The sequence below is a fragment of the Amblyomma maculatum genome, chromosome 4 (assembly GCF_055883805.1).
Source record: "Amblyomma maculatum isolate TAMU_Amacu chromosome 4, ASM5588380v1, whole genome shotgun sequence".
NCBI lineage: Eukaryota > Metazoa > Arthropoda > Arachnida > Ixodida > Ixodidae > Amblyomma > Amblyomma maculatum.
In genome coordinates this window covers 34,286,729-34,301,179 of record NC_139347.1, presented here as the reverse complement: position 1 = coordinate 34,301,179, position 14,451 = coordinate 34,286,729, and the positions used below count along the sequence as shown (strand labels likewise).

Here is a 14,451-nt window from a genome sequence, read left to right as displayed (position 1 = left end):
CTCGCAATGTTGCGTCTTGAAACCTTCTTTTTTTCTTGTTTTTGGAGTTATATGCACTCCATAAAATCTATCCTCAGGTTTGCTGCTGTCGTCCCCTTTGCCACAGCAGCGACGTCGCCAATTTATTTTTACACTGTTATCGTAACAGCCCCTGTACCGGGCTCTACGCTGAGCCAGAACAATCAAGCCAGCTCAGCAATTTTGCACGTGAGCGAGCTTCTTACCTGTACGCTCCCATTCGTCAGAACCATTCGACCGAATCCGAGGGGTAGCCTCGATTTCCAGGTCTTAAAGAAGTGCACCACACAAACAACGTCAGAGTAATGACTGTACACATCTTTTCTTTTTTAATGGTTCCAATAGTCAGCGCCGTTGTGTGACTGGGCGCAGGCGGGCGTATTTACAAATCCCACGGCGGCGTTGGCGGGCGAGCAGATATCGTATCGTACTTTACAGGCGGAGTTCTATGTACACAGGTATGTATAAGGGTCGACACGAAGACCAGAGCAGCTGAGGAACTTGCGGGTGTCCAGAGTCTGACTTGAGGTCGCCGGCGTTGTTCATCGGGGAAGGAGGGGAGACTAGCCGTGTACACCTGCGAAAACAAAAGGGGAAGGAGAAAATGAAACACCGACCATTGTCTGATTATAAGTACAGGCACAGTAGATGGGGCACATTCTGCTACATATATTATGTTCCTTTACTGTAGGACAGAAAGAGAGAGAGAGACAATAAACTTTACGCAAAGTAATAAATTACGCGGGTGGTTCACCCAGGTCCGGGAAACCATTGACGAATATGGCCCTGCGAAATTCAAACACACAACGCTACACTCCCGGCTAAAGCTTTTATGGAAAACCCATATGCAGATTAGTTCTAACACGTACGTACGTGCGGGGTTTGGCAGAAAATTTGGGCAATTATCTAAATATGCAATTAAAAAAAGAAAACGCCTCATTATAGCATGTGTAAATGCGAGCCCACCCGTTCATCATTTTGTTCTGCATTTTGTGAAATGGGCTGTTTGGGTGACTGCAGTGCGTTTCGAACAAGGCAAGCAAAAAAGTACTGGAATCGATCTGTATATATTATGAATTCTTCCTTTAACGCTCTAGATTAGCGATTAGATTAGTGCTCGTCGGTATCCTCCTAATGTCTACTCGCTCTTTTTGCTCTGACTCCCTGCGTTAGAGGTAAAATTATACACGCTTTATAATAATACATGAAAATATTTGAACTGTCCTTTATACAAATCGTGCGTTAAAGTATACAGTCCGGAGCAGCTATAAATCTCAATCCGGCTGCAGTAAACAAAACATTGCGCGCACACCGCCGCTCGTAGAACTTTATTCCGCTTCTTACAAGCCACCACGGCCACATGCAGTATTTATAACACAATGAAATCTTAAAGAAATTATTATGACTATTACTATCCCCAGAGAGAAACGTTATTCTTTTTTTTTTTTCCTTTTAGTTCAGTCTAAGGAATGCAGGTGCGTTTGTGTTAGTGCAGAAGGTTTCTACAACTTTACTCTTTCCAACAGTTTCCAGAGCTGTGCTATACACGCGCTATACATGTACAGCTCTCGACTTTGTTCGAGTTGCCACAACTTTCAAAGCTGCGTACACGGCATATACGCAGCCTTTGTACCAATAAAGAGACCTAATGGCTTCCTTCCCAGCCGCGTAGTCGGGTTGTCATACCATTCTTCCAAACCATAATTTTCGAGGGAGGCGAGGACGGAGTCCGAGTCTCCTCTTCAATGAGAATCATTTCGAACATGTCCGATGGATAGCGCTCCATAGAGAGCAGCGCGGAAGTAAACCATTGAGCTGTAAGCTTTTTCACAAAGGCCAATATAGTTCCTTCGATCGTACACCGCCCAACGGCAGAGCGTAGGCACGCGAGAGAGAACACTAGCGAGAGATTCATGTGCGAGCATTATTTCCCTGTTCAGTTTTGTCATAGGGCTCTGAATGACCGTTTCTTCGACGCTCGCGTGGTACTACCTGGTCATCGGACAACAGTGAACTTGCAAGCTCGCGCTTCTCGGCACAGTGTCGTAACCGCAATCCGCAGCGTCCGACACAAGAGATTGTCGCACCCGCGTTCGTCACCAAGCGGCACATCCACTTCTGGTCATAAGTACCGAGAGTGCGCGCGCGTCGGTGATAAACGCTCTTTGCATGCGCCGACATCACCGACGGTTCAAGATGCTCCAGCCACTTTCCGCCACCTACCCTACCTCCACTTCGCGCTGTTCGTCCCCCACCTCATCCTCGATGCGTCTCACAGACGCTCTCAACAAGTGCAGCTACAAAATATCTGACAGCGTGTTTATTGACGCCATTCACGCGTCGACGCACGCGGCGTGCCACGCAAGGCTGCCGTCCCTGCAATGCAGCTTCGATCAGCTCGCCTCCCGTGTCCCGAGCCATCATCTGGCGCGCCCCTGCCTACACGCCGAACAAACAAGGGCATCTATAGTAGTAGTAGTATATATAAACGCACTCGCTAAAACATTCAATGTTGACTGAGCGAGCCAGCAACGCCGGCGAAAGCGCATCAACGGAGTAAAGAAACAAGGAGCAAGAGCTCGTCTCCAGAGTCCGTGGCGCGTTGAAAAGTCTACGGTTTCAAGCCGTTACCGACGCCTAGCGCTCGCAGCACCACGCGCGCGCGGCTGGGCGCGAGGCTCTGCCGATTCGCTGCCGCCGTACATTTCATTCGCTTTCAGCTTTCGGTCGGTCCCAAATACGCAATATTTTATCTCCGCTAAGTGCTTTCAGGGTTCGTACAAAAAGCTTGCACTCACCGCTGCCGCGCCTTTCGCAGACAAAACCAAAGGGCACTTTGTCTCGCCCCGCCGCGCGCCCGGCGCACACGGCGCGGTGAAGAGCAGGCCGTACAGCTCTGTCCATTCTTTCGCTAGCTCTTTTTATTTGCACGTAAGCGTACGGCGCTGCCTCGCGATTCACGGCTACTGCATTTACTCCTCTCCTCGTCGTCGCCTGCGCCGAAACATTCTCGGGTTGCGCTTAGGCACCAGCGTTTCTTTATTTTCCTCACCTTCTAGCGCCTCTTACCCCCATTTCCACTGCCTGCTCCCCTCTCTCTTCCACTCTTCTCCGTGCACTCTCAGTCACATTTTCGTTCCGTTTCCTGGCCTTTGTTGCACTTTACCTGGCAGTCACAGAACGACTGCTCCCGGAGCCGATCGCTGGCGCGCTCTCGCGCTATACGGGTGCGCCAAGCCCATATATAGGCTTTAGAGTTCGCACGCTCGCGCGACCAATGGCGAGGCCCATTAAATTTTTATACAATCCAGCAGTTCGTGTTCCTAATGGAAAACACTTGTCCGTCCGCCGGTTCGGGCCTCCATTAAAAAGCCACTAATGCGTTCTATCAAGAATTTCGCCGAAATCGATTCAGACCTGACCGTTAAAAAAAGGTATAAAGAAAAGGAAACGAAAGGAAAGAAGAATCATGTAGTTCCGGCCCTCTGTCAGTGCTTCTCTCATTTCTTCTCTCCTGTTTTCACCCTCGCCTCAACGGTCCCGTCCTTCCATTTAGCCTCCTCTCACCAGCACTTCCGACGCTTTCTGCGCACGGCCCTGGCACTGCGGGCAAAGAAGCCTCACGATGCCGTTTCCGCACGCGCACTTACGGAGGTCGAAAAAGTGTGTAACGCTACAAGGCGAGACAGGCGGCCCTCGCAGGTTCCAATGCTCAGTTCTCGTGGTAGCATCAACTTGCAGGCATGAGTGTGGTGGGGGCAGCTAAGCCATACTAGAGAACCAAATTTTGTTTTACTTGCCCGTATAACTTGAAAAGGCACTCAAGGGATCATGAACCACGAGGAGAACTAACTACGCTTCCTCCTATGGAATCGCCGAGTACATGGTAATAAAATGCTTCCTTCCATGTTTATTTAACCTGCAAGCTTGTGGAGCATAGTATACCTAAATTCTTCTTCAAACGTTCCCACACATTCTAATTTCCCTTAAGCTCGCGTAATTAAGAGGACTAGCCAACGCAAAAACGTCAAATATCCATAAATATTAAAGGTAAAAGATTTTCGACCTTTCCTTATTTAGAATATTTTTTTCTTCTGAAGAGCTTTTGAGGAACCGGAGTGTTATTCGAGCTTCAGTGCCAGGCCGAGAGTAAAAGCTCAGTGGCTTCTGAATTGTAGGAAAACAAACATAAACGTCGCAACGCAAACATTTCAACGGCACGCACAACCTGCGACGTATTCGAGTTAGTGTTGGCGCTATGTGGTTTCGGAAAAGACAGAAGAAGCCAATAAAATAAGGTGATGAGATAAACGACACGGAAGGGGTCGAAGGAAAACTGAAATATCAGTGGCGCTCAAGTAGTCCGCGTAGTAGTCCGCGTAATTTAACTAGTGAATCTCGTCTTGAAATGCGATATAAATAACAGGCAGAAGGAAAGGGGAATGGAAGATGACGGCGTCATTGGTCCTCTAACTGTGTGTTATCGGTGGTCATTTCCTTGATATGCCTTCCCAAGTTGCTTTACTTTCATTCACAACATAAAGCAAAAAAAAATTAGCTGGGGCTTAGCTTTAGTTAAGCCCGGCAGGTTGCGAAAGCAATAATAGCATGTCTACGCTATAGTTCCGTTGCCGTCTAGTTGCATTCGTATACGTTCTTGACTGCTGAGTGAACACGTCGACAAAGAGTCTTCACTGTTGAAAGCGTACATTACATTCCATTCGGAGTCGTCACCGGTTGAGGACGATTCAAGAGAAGCGCGACGCGCTCGTCTAGCTGCATCTTGAGCGCGCCGTCGAGCGAGACGCTGTTCCCGTTCTTCATCTGTCTCTGTAGCCCACTGTAGTTTTTCCTGGCTTCATCGAGACGGCGTGACTTTTCTTTGTTTACCAGGATGCATACCGACTCGAGTGCCTCAGCTGAACAAGCGCGAGCATTTATATACCCATCGTTTTCCTCCTCTTCCTCTTAATTGCGAGAGAAGAGGTGACAGCAGCACCTCCACTCGGTAGCAGCGCGGCTCCAGCTGCAGCGCGCTGTGCCTACCGACCGCCGCCACCTGATGACTCGACTTGGTAGCCCATCTTTCGCAGCTGGTATGACGTCACAGTGACGTCATCATCTCATCCGCGGCGCACCGTGCCTATCGACCGCCACCACCCGATGACTCGACTTGGTAGCCCATCTTTCACAGCTGGAATGACGTCACAGTGACGTCATCATCTCATCCGCGGCGCACCGTGCCTATCGACCGCCACCACCCGACGACTCGACTTGGTAGCCCATCCCTCGCAGCTTGTATGACGTCACAGCCATCTGCGGTCACTAAAGGTCAAACGTGCCTACCGACCGCGGCTACGAGAAGGGCTGAAAATGGAAGTAGTATTGCTTTCGCAATAAAAAAAAAATCGTCTGTCCGAGATGGTAATTCGCATTCTGAGATCAGGCGAAATTACCATCCATTTTTGTGACCACTTCATAGACATTTCGTTGTGTCCATTTGCCCGCCCTGCGGTTACATTTGCACGAGGGCGGTTAGGGGGATTATGACACCCGATATTTTGCTGTCACCAAAGAAGCTGTCATTGTTCTTCTTGAATGTTTTCCTGATAATTTTGCGATAAAACGTCCATAACTGATCTGGCCATTATAGTTAACAGCTGTACTGATTTTGATTATCTCTCCTCATATGTCCTACGCTTAGCGCTCTGTTAATGCGTCACCATCAAAAGCCGAATTTTCATAATTTTATTTAACATGCTATAACAAATTGAGCCCACAGACCCTGCAAATGACAACGTAGAATAAATTTTAAAAGCTTCGCTATATATTAGACTCCGCCTTTGCGTTTTTCTAACACATGAAATAACGTTTCGAGCACCCCCTTCAAGGCTGGCATTCAAAATTTCGATATTGTGGCAAGAAAACCTATTTTATTCTCACATTTCATTCTTTTGTTGCTATATGTCTCTCCTAAAAAAGGAAAAGTAGAATTCTAAACTCAACGCGAAGCGTCAAAGAGTTCATCTTCAATTATTACCCGCCTTAAGACTCCCATGCGCGAAGTACCGCGCATGCAGACTATATAAGTAGTAAAAAAAAACAGAAGCTGCACTGTAATATCAAGTGGCAGTCTTTGCCAGTCGCAATCTCCATCCGATCGAATTTCATCACACGTTGTAACATCAATCCATCCGACATCGGAAATGACGCCAAAACGAGACCGCTGTTCCTGATTTAAGGCGTAGCGGTACAATATAAAAACGCCTGAATAGATACTGCGAAATACCCTATGTCATTTCAGGCAGCACGTTCATGCGGATACTCTCCTACATACTGTAGATTAGCAGGCCGTGAGCATCGACCAGCTTCGCTTACGTCTTGCGAAGTAGCTATGCAGAAACAAGCAACCTATCAAAATTAAAGTGCCTAATCAATACTTCTTTTCTGCACAGATTGCACTTCTCTTGCGCAAAACGTGGTGACACCTGAACCAAGCTGCACCTCTAGCCACGTGATGTGTTTTACAAAAGGTATGCGAGCGCTGAGCCAATGCACGGGTCTTGAATTCTGCTGCCAAAGCCCATAAATTAACAAATGTGGCAAGTGTGCAAGCACTACACGGTAACCCAGTCACAGCCACCGCAGAGCAACACACCGGGTAACAGTCACTATAACTGACTCTTGACTAATGCATGCCTTCGCCTCTTCGTGCTGCTCGCATGCGCTTCCTACAAGAGAAGAATTCAAATTTCTACTTTTGTCTGTCATCATCCGAAAATACTGCGCGTAAAACGGTCCATGAATTGTTGCCGTTATTTGGAAAACGAACAGCAAAATGCGAATATTTAGTTTGAAGTCATATATGATTCAGTGGATAATTATATGGCTTCATCAGTCACGAAATTATGCAATATTCGCCGGACACAATATGATAATTTCACCCTTCCCTTTTCATCTGGCAACACTAAACTCAATCGCCGGTCTGATAAAGTGCTGAAGAAAGAAAATAGGCGTCATCATTTCACGTCCGGTGCTGCCATTTTTTCTGTCTATGGTTTAGCGCTCGAACTGTTGCATAATGACGATGCTAGGTCATGGTTATTGAACGAGCCTGGTAAGACTGAATTATTCGACATATCATGCGGTTAAATGCTTGCTATTTTTTACGCCATAAACTCGGCTGGAAGAAATGACTGCCGCGCAGTTCCCGCCCTTGAAGTTTTCGCTATCCCGAGACTGGCTCACTGTAAAAAATATTGATGATAATGGTGATGCTGATATAGCTTTAGTAGCTGAAGGGCTGCTTGGCCAAGAGGGCAGTGGTTTGTTCTGTCGGCCCTCAGGGGGGATGTCAAAGGCCCATCTTCCCACATTTTATCCCAGGGAAGCCGATTTAGTAGTTATATTTAAAGCTGCGTACCAAATGGAAAAGCAGTGAATGCCCGGTGGCAATGAGGACCTAACACTGCACCATCGCAACGAGGTGAACCATCATGCCACTAAGCAACCGCTGCTAAGGAATATGCACCATGATGTCTCATTTTGACACCAATATTTAGAGCTCTCCAGGTAAGGTGGCACTAGGAGGTGCTGAAACCTTGAAACAAAGTTGTTAAGCTCCTCATTAAGAGCAATTCGATAAAATAGCATGATATATCATCATTACTAAACTATAGCCTCGCACCGCAACTGAGACTACTTGCAAGCAACGCCCATCGCAAGGGCTTCTTTATAGCTGCGGCGTTCTAATGCTGAGCACAAGGTCGTGAAATCGAATCTCGGCCACGACGGCCACATTCCAAAGGGAGCGAAATGCAAAAACGCCGGTACGCTATGGATTTCATTGCGCGTTAATGACCCCCGAAGGGTTTATTAATTCTAGATCCTTCCACTATACGGCTCCTCAACTGTATCTCTGGGACACTACACATACTGAATTCAACCAGTAGATTATCGGTATCCGATACTGCGCGCTAGACTAAACCTGCGATTTTATAAACCTGTTGCGCTATATTTACGCAAGAGTAGTTGTGTGACCACGCGTTACAGCATGTCCTTTCACATGTTTTGCCACCAAGGCTCTTCTACTTCTAAAGTCTACTGTCAGCTTTTATATAGCTGTATCGATAAGAAGAGCTTCACGTTTCGGCGTCATACCTGCGTCTTTCGCACCCCGCTGCGCGACCGTTTTGCCACCCTGGGAAAACGGGGCCGGCTTGTGCGACGAGACACCAGCAATTTTCCATAGCCGTGCGAGCGGATGCCGATCGATGCTTTCAACGACGACGGGGTCCCGATAATTGTTTCTTGCCGATAAGCGGCTTGACCGAGCGTCACGTAATGAGGAAGCCATTAATGGTCCCGGGCGACTCGACGGGAGCGCCAGGAAAAGGTATAAGTGAAAGAGAGAGCACATGAGTGCGGGTCCCTTCCCAGGCGTTCGGCATTACGCGGTCTCCAAGCGCGACCGGTGTGCCGACGACCGAAGCAGCGCAGTATTCCGCTTGATTGGGCCACGAAGCGAAAACGGGGTCACGAGTGGTGTCACCTCGATCTGATGATTAGACCCGGTGCGTGGATCGTCGCCCGAAATGGAAGTAATGGCGGTCAGAACAGGTATTGCGATGTTTATACAGAAACATCCTACGCTTCGAAACACCCACGGCATGTGCTGTCCTCATCTGACTTACAGCGTAAATAAGAAACAAGGGTGAACGAACCAGCTCATCCTCATAAGCTGACTTCTGTTATGTAGCATGCTGATGAGCGTATGCCAATGTAAAGCATGCGTGTTCTTCTTTCGTAGTTATTCGTAGTTTGCTTTGCACTGAATACAATACGTTTTCATCTAACCGTGAACGTGTCTGAAACAGTACGTGGCTCTCTCCCATAATTCTGCGTCATTTCAGAGGTCCAGTAACAGCGATATAATAGACGGAGTCTAAAACAAGACCGCGCACAGCTGCACAACTACGGTCGAGTCGTTCGCCTAGCGGTACAAGCTCGCAGTCGTAGCTGGCCGCAACGCGACATATTCATTCATGGCTGCAATTGACGACTCTGTACTCTCATCATCATCATCATCAGCCCGATTATACCCACTGCAGGGCGAAGGCCTCTCCCATATTTCTCCACTTAACCCGGTTCTGTGCTAGCTGCATCCACTTGACCCCTGCAAACTTCTTAACCTCATCCGCCCACCTAACTTTCTGCCGCCCCCTGCTACGCTTTCCTTCTCTTGGAATCCAGTTTGTTACCCTAAGCGACCATCGGTTATCCTCTCTTCGCACTACATGTCTTGCCCATGCCCATTTCTTCTTCTTAATTTCTACTAGAATGTCGGTAACTTGAGTTATTTCTCTGACCCACTCTGCACGCTTTCTATCTCTTAATGTTACCCCTACCATTTTTCGTTCCATAGCCCTCTGGGTTGTCCTAACTCTGTACTCTAAGTTGAGGAAATTCGACACGCAGGCGAAGGAAGCAAAGGTTTGGTGTGGTGTGCATGGTATGGTATGGTATGGTATGGTATGGTATGGTATGGTATGGTATGGTATGGTATGGTATGGTATGTATTGTATTGTATTGTATTGGGGTTTTTTGGCGCATAAGCAACTCAGGCTATCATGCGCCAAGAGCAAGGTATGGTATGGTATGGTATGGTATGGTATGGTATGGTATGGTATGGTATGGTATGGTATGGTATGGTATGGTATGGTATGGTATGGTATGGTATGGTATTGTTTGGTTAGTCGGGTTTAACGTCCCAAAGCGACTCAGGCTATGGGAGACGCCGTAGTGGAGGACTCCGGAAATTTCGACCATCTGGGATTCTTATACGTGCACTGACAGTATGGTATGGAATATGGCATGGTATGGTATGGAATATGGTACGGTATCGCATGACATGATATGGTATGGTATTGTATGGTATGGTATGGTATGGTATGGCTTAATGTGCCAAAGCGGAATAGGCTATGAGGGCCGCTTTACAGTGGAAGAGCTCCGGATTATATTAAGGTCATCTGGGGTTCTTCATCATGGACTGAAATCGCACGGTCCCGGGCGCCTTATATTTCACCCCCATCGAAATAAGATTAAAAGGTAAACAGTACGAAGCAGTCCCACCCCTTTTTCATATGGATACCTGGCGTCCACAATCCGTGATGGAAGCGCAATCCGCGTCTCTGCCTCCGTATATAAGAGGGTCATTAGAGCACTCTTGCGAGAACAGGTTAGTTCTGCAGCGACCGCGTTCTTCGCAATCATGACGACGATTGTGAGGAAGAAGAGTTAGTAGACGAACCCGGGAAGCTGCGTTTCCCTTCGCTAAAGAAAGCGGCAGTGTAACATCAACGGCACACGCCACGCAATCAAGCAAACGACAGCCAAGCTGGCGTCCGAAGGGAGAACAGCAGTGAGAGCGGCGGGCCAGGCGTGCTTCGGAGCTGCTTCTCCTCCTTCTGAGGCTGGCTGGCCGGCGTCCAATGGAGGCGCGGCAAGTGGCAATCAGTCGCCGAGTGACCAGAGCCTCGCCCGGAGCGACCGCAGATTAACTGGGCCTCTATCTTATTTCACGTGCGAGCGAGCCTCCGGCAGCAGCGGCGGCCGCCGCTTGATTGGATTGGCTGCCGAGACCGCGGAACGCCAATCAAACGCCGCTAATTAAAGTTTAGTCGCGGAAAGGAAAGCACAACCAAAGGAGAAGCGAGCAGCGGCGCAGCTCTGCAGCAGGCCCGTGCGCCGAGGGGTGGAAACGAGCACCCCCGCTCGGCAAGCAGGCGCGAGCAAATTGGACTGGGAACTTTTTTGGACGGACCGGGGAATTGCATCGCAGATTGGACTCGCAGCCTCGCCCTCCTCCATCTCCGCCTCACTGGCCCTCTCCTCCGGTGCCCTCTTCCCTCCACCATAGCCCGTCCTCCTTCTCCTACTCTCGCTTGCTTGCCCTCTCCAAGCGAATGGTGAGGAACACGGCCTTTGTTTTCCTGCAACCGGGTGTTTCTGAAACTACGTTCTCTCCTTCATATTGCTTCTACCTTCAATCCTGCTTCCCAACTCCTTTCTCTTCCCCATCCTCTCAATCTGCATCACAGTAACAGTGCAGCTTCCCCAATTTCTCACTTTCATATTTATCTCAAGGTTTCGTCACCCAGTTAAGCGACCAAATGGCCCGCTAGTGCAAGTGCATCATGTGCAGGTATGGATACGTGGACCGGTAGATTTTGTAGTTAGTATGGCTTGCCGGGCGTTTCGGGTTCGGATCAGTTCGCCAGTTATGATGGAGGCGCCTTGCCACAGGATTATCTGTCGCTAAAGCCGTTGTCATCCTGACCGTTTTGACGGACGCGCGTCTCTTCTTTTAGCATTTTATATTGTATCTCATTTCTCGGTCTGCACGTCTCAACGGAAGTGGCTCATCAGGACCCAGTCCACAGGCAATATAATTTCCTGCTTAATCCTCCTTTCATTCTAAACAACTTTCTATTAATAAGCGAGTCAGTCTACGGTGCATATTTATTTATATGCCGAAGATAAGCAAGCTTCCGTACATAGCTTTGTTAGAAACATGGTCAATATTGACTTCACGGTTGTAGTGACATTGAGCTGACCGTTGTAATGGACTTTTAAAAAGAACAAAAATAGGCATTTGTGTTTGTTTTCGTCTTTAAAAATAGCACGGAATAAAACATCATGGCACTCATCCCGCAGTCAGGCAAGGTTATAGTAAGGATTTTGATATTGAGTAACAACAGAGACTGACCAGGCACAAACTCAAAAGTGAGCCGACACTCTTCACCAAGGAGGACGGAGGAGTAAAGTTGAAAAGAGCGAAAAGAAAAAAAAAACGAATACCACGCGCTCTTTCTTTGCCATTTCGTCATCACGCCAGCTAACGGTTTCTACTCTACCTCATTACCGGACGACGCGAGCTGAGAAAAGCCCGGTAATTGCTCTCTTTGTTAACACTCCACATCTCACGAGAATCAGAGCATACAAAGCGGCGCGTTGGAAATAGGGGAACGAGATAGAAGTGGGAGAGAGGAAAAATAAAAAGGTCAAACTCGAAGCGTCTTCTACACACGGAACAAGGTACCTCGGACACACGCTGCTCTAGCTAGCCATCGTATCGCTGCGTTTTCTGGCCCACCGAGAGCGGAGGGAAACTCGGTTCAGAGGCGAAGGAAGAGAGCGGTGTTAACGGTCTGATCGTGGGCGTTCGCGCGCACGCCGCGCCGAACGCCAAAGAGAAGGCCACCCCGCGGCGGCGAACGGAATCATCCGGATTAAGCGGACCCTCCACCCCCCTCGGGCAGAGCCATGCCGGGGACGAGAGCATTCCAGTGCGTCCTTCTATTTCACGTCTGAGCGACCGACCAAAGACGCGCGCGCCGCGCCCGCTGATTGGATTCCTGGCGCGGCAACACCGTCGGCAGCGCCCGAGCGAGCGCGCCGTTTTCGCGGGAGCCATTCTTCTCTCGTCGCGCACGGCGCTAATTAAACAGCTTGCACCCCTCAGCTCGCCACCTCCGCCGTGCCGCCGCGCTCCCTCCCACACGCTGCTCCTGTCTCTCTCTCTCCCTTCTCAGCATCACTTCCCGGAGGCTCGTTGGCGCTGCTGCTGCTGCTGCTGCCAGCTCTGCCTATCAACTACTGCGCTTCGTCCTCGAAAGATCAACACCGTGGCCAGCAGCGACGGCACACAGGGGCCTGCCTCGTTCTAGCGCGAAATTGGCGCCACGAGGATCTGTTAGAGCCGCGAGGAGAAGCCCACTTGACGCGCGGCGAGGTGGTCGTAGTAGAGCGCATCAAAGCAAGCACGCGCGGTACCGCCGAGCGCCACTGCATTACGCATGTAGTGCGAAAGCGACACCGCCCCTTCTCGTCCGCTTTTTTTCTAATTCGTGCTTCCGCATCTTAAGGAAGTTGAGCGTGGCCCATTCCGCACTACGACCGGAGCCGCTCGTCACTTGTGCCGTGTCCAAGGAGAAGGACGCGAAATGAAACCGCAGGGGCGAGTCCTATGGAAATAGCGGGCAGTGAAATGAAGGAGATAGGGGGGGGGGGGGGGGGGGGGGGGGGGAGTGATGTAGGTGCTATTGCTGCCCATCGCGCAGTGAGGCAGCGAGTCTAGTTCCAACGACAAGCCACGATTTATGGGCGCGATACATATTAATTTGGCCGCTCCGGCGGATATATGAGCTCTCGCGACTGGGATTACAGCTCTCGGTGAGATTGGTATTGCTCTCTCAGCCCCGGGCTTTGCGGCGGAATAGGAGGGGGGGGAGTCGCCATCGTCTATGGAGCTTGCAACGCCACCAGCAAAGGAAAGTGCCCAAGCGAGGGGAAAGGGCGGCCCAAGCCGACAGTAGCGCCACTATACGTTGTAAGGCCGCCATTCCTAGCATTGGCGTCGAGTGGCGGTGACCGTAATTTATTGCGGCCTCCCAAGCTGTTAGCACCGTGGATCGGCCTTCTCCCACGGCCCGCCTCCATCCCTGCTTGCCTTACCCGTACCGCCCATGACGGACCACAGGTATAACGAACCCCTTTCGCGGCGGCGACTTGCGTCGGCGGTATTACTGCCGCCCGCTGCGCCTCTTCCGGGATTCGCTGGTTCGTCGAGGAACTGGATCGCTGACTCACTCAGTTAGTGCGGTATCTGCGGGGGCCTCTGACGGATGCGCAGAACTGCGCCTCAACGTAAAGGCGATATAAGGCTGCCGAGGCAATGCTCGATGAGATGGAAGCTGCCTCTCTGCTGCTGACACATCGAAGCGAACTGACCGCGATCGGCTAAATTGATTGCCCGGGAGCTGTATTCGACGCTGTGCGAGATGCAGTGGCGTAAATGTCAAGGGAAATGAGAAGCACGCCAAAATCTGCCACCGAAAATTACATCCAGCAATAAATATGTAGAGAGCCAGTACACCTAGTCGAAGCGTAGTTGAAGTACGTTACAGGGGTCTATCCCCATTAAAACTAGATAGACTATATAGACTAATCAGTTTTCTAGATTGCTTGACAGGTCAGTTTCTTGACTGTGAACCACACAGATATTTTTAAGAATCAAACTTCTTACGTATACGCTCTCCTGCGACCCAGAGCTGCGCTGCGGATAATGGCGGTGTCATTGCCTTGGAATTTATTGCAACGACCAAGGATTGTTTAGGTAGTAGAGAATTCATGGTAAACGAGTTTCTGCACTTTTTTGCCGAAATGCGGGCAGCAGAGATATGGTGTTCTACACCTGCAACATCTGACCAAGAGAAGGCAACCGCAGTTCCCCCACAGTGACCCGCCGCCGAGCGGGTCACCCCCAAAAAGGCAATTGGCTCTGTGCTGATGCAAGGACTTAGCGCACGCAAAGTCAGCACAGCTGGAGAGACGATGTACATCCTCGCCGTTTCGGATGCTCACGCCATTTGT

General features: G+C 49.7%; 1 protein-coding gene across 2 annotated transcripts in view; it reads right to left on the bottom strand.

Annotated features, from left to right (window-relative positions):
- Positions 1-321: 321 nt before the first annotated feature.
- Positions 322-14,451, bottom strand: part of LOC146190669 (uncharacterized) — a 132,784-nt gene continuing 118,654 nt past the window's right edge. For both annotated transcript variants that reach the window (XM_084601046.1, XM_084601047.1), the window contains exon 7: positions 322-595. The gene's annotated coding sequence lies outside the window, so the exon portion shown is untranslated. The remainder of the gene's footprint in view (positions 596-14,451) is intronic.